Source organism: Phalangium opilio, unplaced genomic scaffold (genome assembly GCF_054372755.1).
Source record: "Phalangium opilio isolate 3A_F unplaced genomic scaffold, DU_Popi_V2 ptg000060l_1, whole genome shotgun sequence".
In the NCBI taxonomy this organism is placed as follows: Eukaryota; Metazoa; Arthropoda; class Arachnida; order Opiliones; family Phalangiidae; genus Phalangium; species Phalangium opilio.
Genome location: NW_028324177.1, coordinates 3,627,948 through 3,637,540, shown reverse-complemented (window position 1 = coordinate 3,637,540; position 9,593 = coordinate 3,627,948). Strand labels below are relative to the sequence as shown.

The window sequence follows — 9,593 nt, the reverse complement described above, 5'->3', positions numbered from 1 at the left end:
TATACGACCTTCAATTTGTGGTTCAGCATTCCTTCCTACTCCAACTCGCGGATGACAATAAACTTTGTAAAAGTATTAACTCCCTAGCAGACACCGCTCTCCTCCAGAACGACCTCAACGCTATCTCTAGGTGGTGCGCGCAAAACAACCTGCCTATTAACCCCAAAAAGTCAGTCCACGTCTCATTCACCAGGCGCGTTTGTCGTATGATAAATACTTCCTATACGATCGAGCGCTCTGCGATTCTTCGTAAAACCCTGGTGCGAGACCTGGGCGTACTATTTGACTCCGCTCTTTACTTCAGGGAACAAGTAAATAACCAGTTTAGTAAGTGCCGTAGGACCCTCGCTGTTGCCCGTAAGCTCACCAAACCACTGAATTCCCTCTACCATTTTCGACAACTTTATCTTACCTTGGTACGTTCTCGAGCCTTCTACGGGTGTATCGTATGGGGGGGATGCTCAAGTTATCTTTTGGAAAAAATTGAAAGGGTGCAAAGAAAATTTGTGGAGTTTTGCCATACTTTCTTCTTATCAACTCTGCCGTATGATTATCAGGGCCTACTTAGTACCTTAAACATTCCTAACTTCACCCATTACTTGCAAATCTCGAGGGTCAGATTCGTTCACAAACTTCTAAATAACAGAATCCCATCTAGCTCTCTCCTCCACAAACTCGCCTTCTCTGTGCCTAAAAATCTTAGGACTAATTGTACGTTTTACGTTCCCCGTTTATCAATAAACCCAATGATACAAATGCAGGTTGCGTGCAACAGCATGCCTCCGCATTTTGATATCTTCAGTGATCCTCTTACATCAATCCGTTGACATTGACAATGACTTAAATTTATGTTACCTAACTCCCTATTAATACCTTTACACGCGATAATATTCCTCCATTCACTTAACAATTCATACAAAATTTTCAAATGATTTTTTAAAATTAACTATATTGTCGCGTAAAGCTTCCCTTAATTCTTTCTAATTCTTTAAGAAATATTTAACAAAAGTTTCGTATCCCCTGTATATGTTATTCACATAACCTTAGACTTCCTTATTCATTCTTCTTACCATATTAATTGAATTACTGTTAATTTTCTTCAAATAGTTACTTAACTCCCAGTAATATGATTTATTCCGTGTAAATACTTAATATGCGATCATTTTATTCCACTCAATTAATAATGAATTCTTTTTTTCCCCAAATTTATTTTATTGTCGGGACTAATTATCCCAAAAATTATTTCCGTCTCATTTTAAACGGACTTCACTATAGTTTCGTATCTGATTCTAAATAGTTGACCAATATTTATTGTCCAAGTTCCTTGACTAAATAATTAATCCCTATCACATAATTAATTTCAAATTTTTACATAACCTTACTGCACCTCAAATCACTTTATAAATAATTCATCCTACTCAAATAGTTCTGGTATCTCGTTTTACATAAACTTCTGTGTACAATCTAGTGAGCGACTTGTCTGCTTTTTTTGTTGCACAATAAACTGAATTGAATTGAATTGAATTGAATTGAATTATTATTATTATTATTATTATTATTATTATTATTATTATTATTATTATTATTATTATTATTATTATTATTATTGTATTAAATCAGATTACAATTACATTCGTTAAAACAAATTAAGATTTAATAGATTAAAGGGAGCATGCAAAGTCCAAACAAGTTGAGTTTATTTGATTTGGAATGATAAACAAGGCTCAAAACCGTTATTAAAACTCACCAAAACATTTCCGCTATTTTTTGATCGAAATTCAAACTTGCCGATATTAGGCCTAAATTAAGATCCGAAATTAATTCCATTCTGTATTCTGTATTTTTCGAATTCTCCCCCAAATTACAACCGCCACTCTCATTGGCCATGGTTAAGCCTAATTATCGCGCTATCAAGTTAAGCTTCCAGAGTCGTGGTCTACATCCACGAGAGCCCGATAATTAGGCTTAACTATGGCCAATGAGAGTGGAAGTTGGAATTTGGGGGAGATTTCGAAAAATACAGAACACAGAGTCGAATTAATTTCGGATCTTAATTTAGGCCTAATATCGGCAAGTTTGAATTTCGATCAAAAAATAACGGAAATGTTTTGGTGAGTTTTAATAACAGTTTTGAGCCTAGTTTATCATCACAAATCTAGTAAACTAAACTTGTTTGGACATTTCATGCTCCCTTTAAACTATTAAATCCTAATTAAACTTGTTTTAACGAATGTAATCGGATTTATACAGGAAATTATACACCCAATAGAGAAGTGGCCAATCCGTTGCTATTATTCATTTATTGTTTTGATTATAATGCGATCGGGTTTATTATTATATGGATAGTACCTCTAGCAAGCTCATTAAATATTGGATTAAGATTCGACACCATATTACGAAAAGATTGTGTTATATATTTTGAGAAATATCCATTGTTACCTCCCCGAGTGACGTAGGTCACCGTCACGGTGAGGTTCTAGATCAACTGGCGTGTCTGTGTGGGTGTTATTTAAAAGCGGTAAATCAGCGGTATTTATGATAAAAGTATTAAAGTCAGGTAAATGTATCTTCTAAATATTTTAACTGTATCCCAAAATAAACAGCTTTTACTTAATTGACAGTAATTATAAAGAAAACCTCAAACACTGGATAGTTACTGTTTTTAACAGCAAGTAGTAATCTTTAAAAAGCTGTAGGAAAGATGATTTATAACAGTCACAATCATAGTAATTTAACCCGCTCAATGCTGTATATCTCAATACTTTTTACCGATTTCATGAAAAACAGCCACTAGTTGTAAATATTACCAGTTCCTTGCATCAAGCTCAAGAAACGGTATTACTGTAATTGCACGGTATAATAAATTTAAAAACTGTAAAGTAAGGTGTTTTCTACAGTAAAGTTCTGTGTTCGAAAAACACTGTTGAATACTGTGTTTTGTACAGTGTATTGACGTTAATCCCATTTAACTGCACCTTTTTGTAATATTAACTGTGGATATTAAAAATAAAAAACTGCAAACTAACGTGTTTTCTACAGTAACGTCCAGTGTTCGCAATAAACAGTTGAATACTGTTTTTCTTACAGTGTATTGACGTTAATCCCATTTTACTGCACCTTTTTGCAATTTCAACTGTGAATATTAAATATAAAAAACTGCAAACTAACGTGTTTTCTACAGTAACGTCCAGTGTTCGCAATAAACAGTTGAATACTGTTTTTCTTACAGTGTATTGACGTTAATCCCATTTTACTGCACCTTTTTGTAATTTCAACTGTGAATATTAAATATAAAAAACTGCAAACTAACGTGTTTTCTACAGTAACGTCCAGTGTTCGCAATAAACAGTTGAATACTGTTTTTCTTACAGTGTATTGACGTTAATACCATTTTACTGCACCTTTTTGTAATTTCAACTGTGAATATCAAATATAAAAAACTGCAAACTAACGTGTTTTCTACAGTAACGTCCTGTGTTCGCAATAAACAGTTGAATACTGTTTTTCTTACAGTGTATTGACGTTAATCCCATTTTACTGCACCTTTTTGTAATTTCAACTGTGAATATTATATATGAAACGGCAAAATAACGTGTTTCTACAGTAAAGTCCTGTGTTCGTTAAAAACAGTTGAATACTGCTTCTTCTACAGTGTATTGATGTTAATCCCATTTAACTGCACCTTTCTGTAATATCAACTGTGGATATGCTTTAAATTACACGGTTAGTTTTGTGTGTGAGGGATAGCCCTGGATTTATATACTTGTCGCTGCGAATCTTCCTATATAAATGTAGTATTTCTAGTAGCCGCAGAGACTTCTGGTAGCACTCTGTACGCAATAGGTAGAATACTTTTATAGAAATTGAAATTATTATTATTTACAAAATAAAATTTGGTCGAATTATTTCGTAGTTGTCCTATTTCAAGCCTAGGAATGTTCTCAAAAACAATTACTATTTGGTGACGAATACCTTAAAAAGTACTATTCACACGGAATTTTGGAGCAGCTTAACGCGTAATTGAGTGGGCTATTACCTTGGTGACGAGGCCAGCGAAAGAAGGCACGAGAGTGGCACAAGGCGTACTTCTAGTCGATGTATACAACTATGCATCCTCCTTGCTCGTATCGGGCATAGCAGAGGCTAATGCAGACTACGACTAAATCGTTTTGTCATTGTTACGTGTAATTTTATGGTATTTTTCATGACGAAATCCCCTAAAAATGATAAATGTAGTTATAAAATGTAAACGTGGAATGGAATTGTGCTCGAAAACCCGAGATAAGTAAATTTTTCAAATTATTGAGAGGGAATAAATTGACTACCAGTAAATTAAGTTTATTCAATGGAATAGGGTCATGGAACATTAGTTTCTTAAAGGGGCTGTCCGACGGCCGACGCCCTCTCCTTTTTTACCCACCCGCCATGTTAAGCTCTACGAGGAAGATCGTCCTTTGTCCCACTGTCCGAACAGCATCTTAAGCATGTAAGTCTTAATTTAAAAAAACTTTCAATATCTGGCCTTTCAGTCACTTGCTTAACTCTCTTCTTATCGATACTTTTTAGGTCTTGGTTAAATCCAAGACGTTTTGATTAATATCTGTGACTTTGGTCTTAATTTTTATTAATTTTGTGTAGACACGTTGGTGATTTTATATTGATTATTTCAACGCTTATGTCTGCATGCCGTAGAAAAGGGAGCTAACAGTTGTGACCCTGAAACGTCACACCCTTCTATCTCTTACTAGAGTTTCATCCCCCCTAATGGTTGGAAACAGTATTCTACGCGCAAAAATGCCGACCAGATAGGGGCTGCGTGACATCAGACTATCTCTTCCCCCTAGCCAGTTGTTAGCTCCGTATAGGAAGTAGTTCATCATTACATACAAAATTGTTGATAGATCGGAGCTATGGTAACGTCACATTATTATTTTTAGTCTAAATTGTATGACCAAAGCTGTCAAAGATTGTAGTATCACACTATAGAGAGCTTTCAGATGACTAGTAGTACGTCACACCCTCCTTAGTCTTACCGCGGTTCTGGTAGCCATATTGGGTGGTCTCAGCTTCATCCCTGCTTTAAACCCACCAATATGGCAGTGTAAATAACGTCACGAGACTCGGCTTCTCCTCCAACTGAAAGCTCTCTATTTCAGGTGGACAAAGACCAGATTCTCTATTACAAATTTTTGAGCCCCATTTCCAATGTCATTGTTTTAACAAGATCTTATTCAAAATGGATAATTTCTTTTAACCTTGACAGGAAATGAAACATATAGAATATCCCATCTTACTTTAACCTAGTTTAAAGAACTAAGATAGTATTTTTTGTCGAAAATGGCATTAAATTAGTAAACTAGCAAAACTTTAGCAAAATTTCGGGGTGAAAACAAATCCAATTTTGCAATATTTTGGGAAAGATGTCAATTCGATAATAATAAGAAATATAATAACAGGCACACATTCAGTCATTCAGTTTTAATGTTATTAGCTCCGCCCTTAAGTACAATTCTAATTGGATTCAGCCTTTGGGAAATTGAAGTTTGTGTTTAAATGATTTGCCGGAATGCTAGGAGGTCAGGCAATGGAAGTATGCTTTGATTTATCATTAAATATAGGAAATAGTAGGATTGAATTATTATTTACTTGTAATCCTGAAATTAATAATAATTTTATGCGCTGTAAACTATTTTACCTTTAATAAATAAAGTTAAATGACAGTTACGGTAATTTATTCATGACAAAATTTAGGGTTAATAATATTATTTCATATAATAGTTAAAATACAAATAGGAATGTAATGGCTGTTTAATAATTACTTTCAAATCATTAAAGTACTAAATTGCATTAAGAATGTACTATTTTCAAGTTTTTAAACACGCATGATTATGATATTGGAAGGCGCAAAAGAATTATTAAAATAAACATTTGGTTTGATACTTGCCACGTTAAGCATGCAATTTTGGCTTAATTTCCCAAGTTGTTATTTAATTATGGTATTCATTATAAATTTATTCCAGTCAATAAATATATTGTTTTTTACGTTTAAAGGTAAAATATGCATATTTTAAAGGGTTTTTCCAAAGAAAATTGTTTTTGACACCAGAAAGGGTTTTGAGGATAATTAGCGATTGCGTCCTGCTGCCAAAAAATATACCTTAACAGGGAAAAGCTAAGAGTAACTATAATTAATTTTAAATGGATCTAAAATGTAAGTTTCACAATGAATGTGTGAGAGGGATTAAAAAAATGTTCAAAGACAGTCATACGTGAAGGTTGGATTTAAAAAGTGTGAGAGTTCAACATCATCGTATGAATGCCTTTAATAATTTTGTTATCTCTCAAGTGAACAATTCAATGATGATAAAATATTTACACACATTTAATCCTAGGATTGTCAACTTGAGACTATATAATTGCCAGAAAAATAGTAAGCATGTGTTTCAATATTATATTTTTTAAGGTATAAAAAAGGGAAGGGGAGTTTGTTAAATTACTCCTTATATACTTAAAGATGCTTTTTAAAATTGGTAGTGATTTGTTGGTTTAGAATCTGCAGTTTAGTTCAGAGAGTTAATGAGGTGGCTTGTATTTCGTTAGTGACGTCTCCAATCAAGTTGATTTTAGGTTTTTTTCTATATTTATTACTATTGAACTCAGATGGCATTACAGCTTAACGTCATTAATTGGCAGCATTTTTTACTGGTTCCCTCGACCTTGTTTTGTTTGGCAAACGTTCGTTAAATAATAATAATAAAGGCTTTTATTGGAGCAATCATTAAGGTGAAGCCCTTGTTTACAATGATGTCCAGCGTTAAATTAAAATATAAAATAAGTTAGCTTAAAAATATGGGGCCTAAATTGGCAGTTGTTTACTTTGCTTACAGGTAATCGTAGCGTCATTGACTTAATTTCTGTGCGACATAGTTGCTCATGGCATCTTTGAAAAGCGTTATTGAAGTTATAATTTTGTGATTGTTGTCTAGTTCATTCCAATATTTTATGCCTAGGAATTTAACGCTCTTGTCTCTAATACGAGAGTTGCAACTTTCAGAAAAGAAAATATGTTTGTCTCCTCGTGTTCTTTCATTTTTATTACCCTTTGGGAACCAATTTATTATATATTTTGGGAGGAGGCCATTTCTCACTTTAAACATGAATATTAGGAGGTCAAAGTAGTAATTAAAGTCCATGGTATCGATATTTGCGACTTCCCTCGCGGCAGTCGTGGAGGAGTATTTTCGAGAATTGGATATAAGTTTAGCGCAACTTAATTTAGAATGATTTAATTTAGAGCTTTTGTATGATTGTGTACCATTGGGTCGAATCCCATTGGATCAAATGTCTTGTTCGACCGAATCCCCTTGGACCGAATACCGCAATTTGGGCGGATTTCCAATCCTGAATTTTAATTTAATTTCTGGGTTTTTTTTCAAATTGTTGTTTTTTTAAGTTAGTATGATCACAGCTAATGGTTTCATTTGTAATGCGAATATTTTAGTACAAAAATAATGAACAATATTATTCAAAAAGAAGTAACGTTATATCGGCAGTGAATATAAAATGTAATTTTTTAGAAAAGGCATATTAATTTGGAAAGTCAATGAAGATAAATTTCAATATCTTGGAAAAGGTGTAACAATTTAGTTTTTCATAAAATATTACTAACCTAACCTAATCTTTGGAAAAGGCATATTAATTTGGAAAGTAAATGAAGAAAAACTTCAATATTTTGGATAAGGCGTAACCTTTTAGTTTTTCATAAAATGTTACTAACCTAACCTAATCTTTGGAAAAGGCATATTAATTTGGAAAGTCAAAGAAGATGAACTGCAATATTTTGGAAAAGGCGCAACATTTTAGTTTTTTTCGTTTATCAAATATTACTAAGCTAACCTTTGGAAAAGACATATTAATTTGGATAGTCAGTGAGGATAAACTTCAATATTATGAAAAAGGCGTAACATTTTCGTCTTTTTATTAAATATTACTAACCTAACCTAATCTTTGGAAAAGTCTTATTAATTTGGAAAGTCAATGAGGATAAACTTCAATATTTTGGAAAAGGTGTAACATTTTAGTTTCTTTTTTATAAAATATTACTAACCTATCCTTTGAACAAGTTGGGAAAACCAAAATGTTACCTCTCCGAGTCAAGAGGTCTACTACTACAAAGTTATTTACCTAGATATGGAATTATTTCTCTTTTTTGAAGTAAAAATTTACGAAATATTGAAGCAGTATTCCAAGCATAGCGAATATACAGTAAAGCAGACGACATTTTACTTCCAATAAGGATAAATCTTGGACACATGGAAATCAGTTAATGGCAAAAAGAACAGGAAATGAAGTCTACGCTTCAGCTGTTTACCCTATATTCTGATAGCTACATTCACAACTGGTTAGCAGTGTAAACACTATCGTCTCGTCTCACCTCAACAATATTCTTAGTTTGCCAACATGAGTGTTAACGTTAAATAACACCAAAGCTAAATTGTAGCTAGACGCACTAATAGTCAATGCGCACCATAAAGAGAATAATAAGTCTGTAGCTTAGCCCTACTAATCTAATTGCCACCATGATCTTTTCTTCTATTATAAAATCTTAACCTGATTATTTAAGAGTGTATTTAACTTTCGGCTCACTCTGAACCGTTGATGTCTCTTCATTTCAGACACGAAAATCAAAACCCATAGTTTACTTCACCTCAGGCCTCAATTATTTACTCTTTGTTTCACTAAGCCTATTGCGGATGATACTTAATATATCCGCCGGAGTCTAGGTCTTAGTTTTCTTCATGAAATCACTAAACCAAGGATTATTCTATATACAGATGTAGTATAGCTTAAGTAATATATAAACAGCCATTTCAAATAACAATATTAAAAAAAATCTTTGGAATATCAAAATGAAACAGAGCTTTAAAGCTACAAAAGTACTAAATGCATCATAATTACGAAAAATATTTTCACATATTCACTTTATATTATGGAAAAAGGGAATATTAAGGTTCTGTATGATTTCTTAACACATCAACACAAGGCTAACTGCTAACGCGACGCACTAGTGTAACAAAGGACACAGACAACAAGTTGGGAAAACCAAAATATTACCTCTCCGAGTCAAGAGGTCTACTACTACAAACTTATTTACCCAGATATGGAGTTATTTCACTTTTTTGAAGTAAAAATTTACGAAATATTGAAGTAGTATTCCAAACATAGCAAACAGTAAAGTAGACGACATTTTACATCCAATAAGGATAAATCTTGGACACATGGAAATCAGTCAATGGGGAAAAGAACAGGAAATGAAGTCTACGCTTCAGCTGTTTACCCTATATTCTGGTAGCTACATTCACAACTGGTTTTCAGTGTAAACACAATCGTCTCGTCTCACCTCAACAATATTCTTAGTTTGCCAACACGAATGTTAACGTTAAATAACACCAAAGCTAAATTATACCCAGACGCACTAATAGTCATAGCGCACCGTAAAGAGAATAAAAAGTCTGTAGCTACTCGTTTACCACTAGCCCTTTTACTAATCTAATTGCCACCATGATCTTTTCTTCTATTATAAAATCTTTACC

The 9,593-nt window shown here is 33.2% G+C and overlaps 1 long non-coding RNA gene across 1 annotated transcript; it reads left to right on the top strand.

Moving 5' to 3' along the window:
* Positions 1-3,741: 3,741 nt before the first annotated feature.
* LOC149666682 (uncharacterized) lies at positions 3,742-6,165 on the top strand. The gene is made up of 3 exons (XR_016368278.1): positions 3,742-3,843; positions 3,914-4,486; positions 6,074-6,165. It is a non-coding gene; the product is annotated as an uncharacterized LOC149666682 (long non-coding RNA).
* Positions 6,166-9,593: the final 3,428 nt, after the last annotated feature.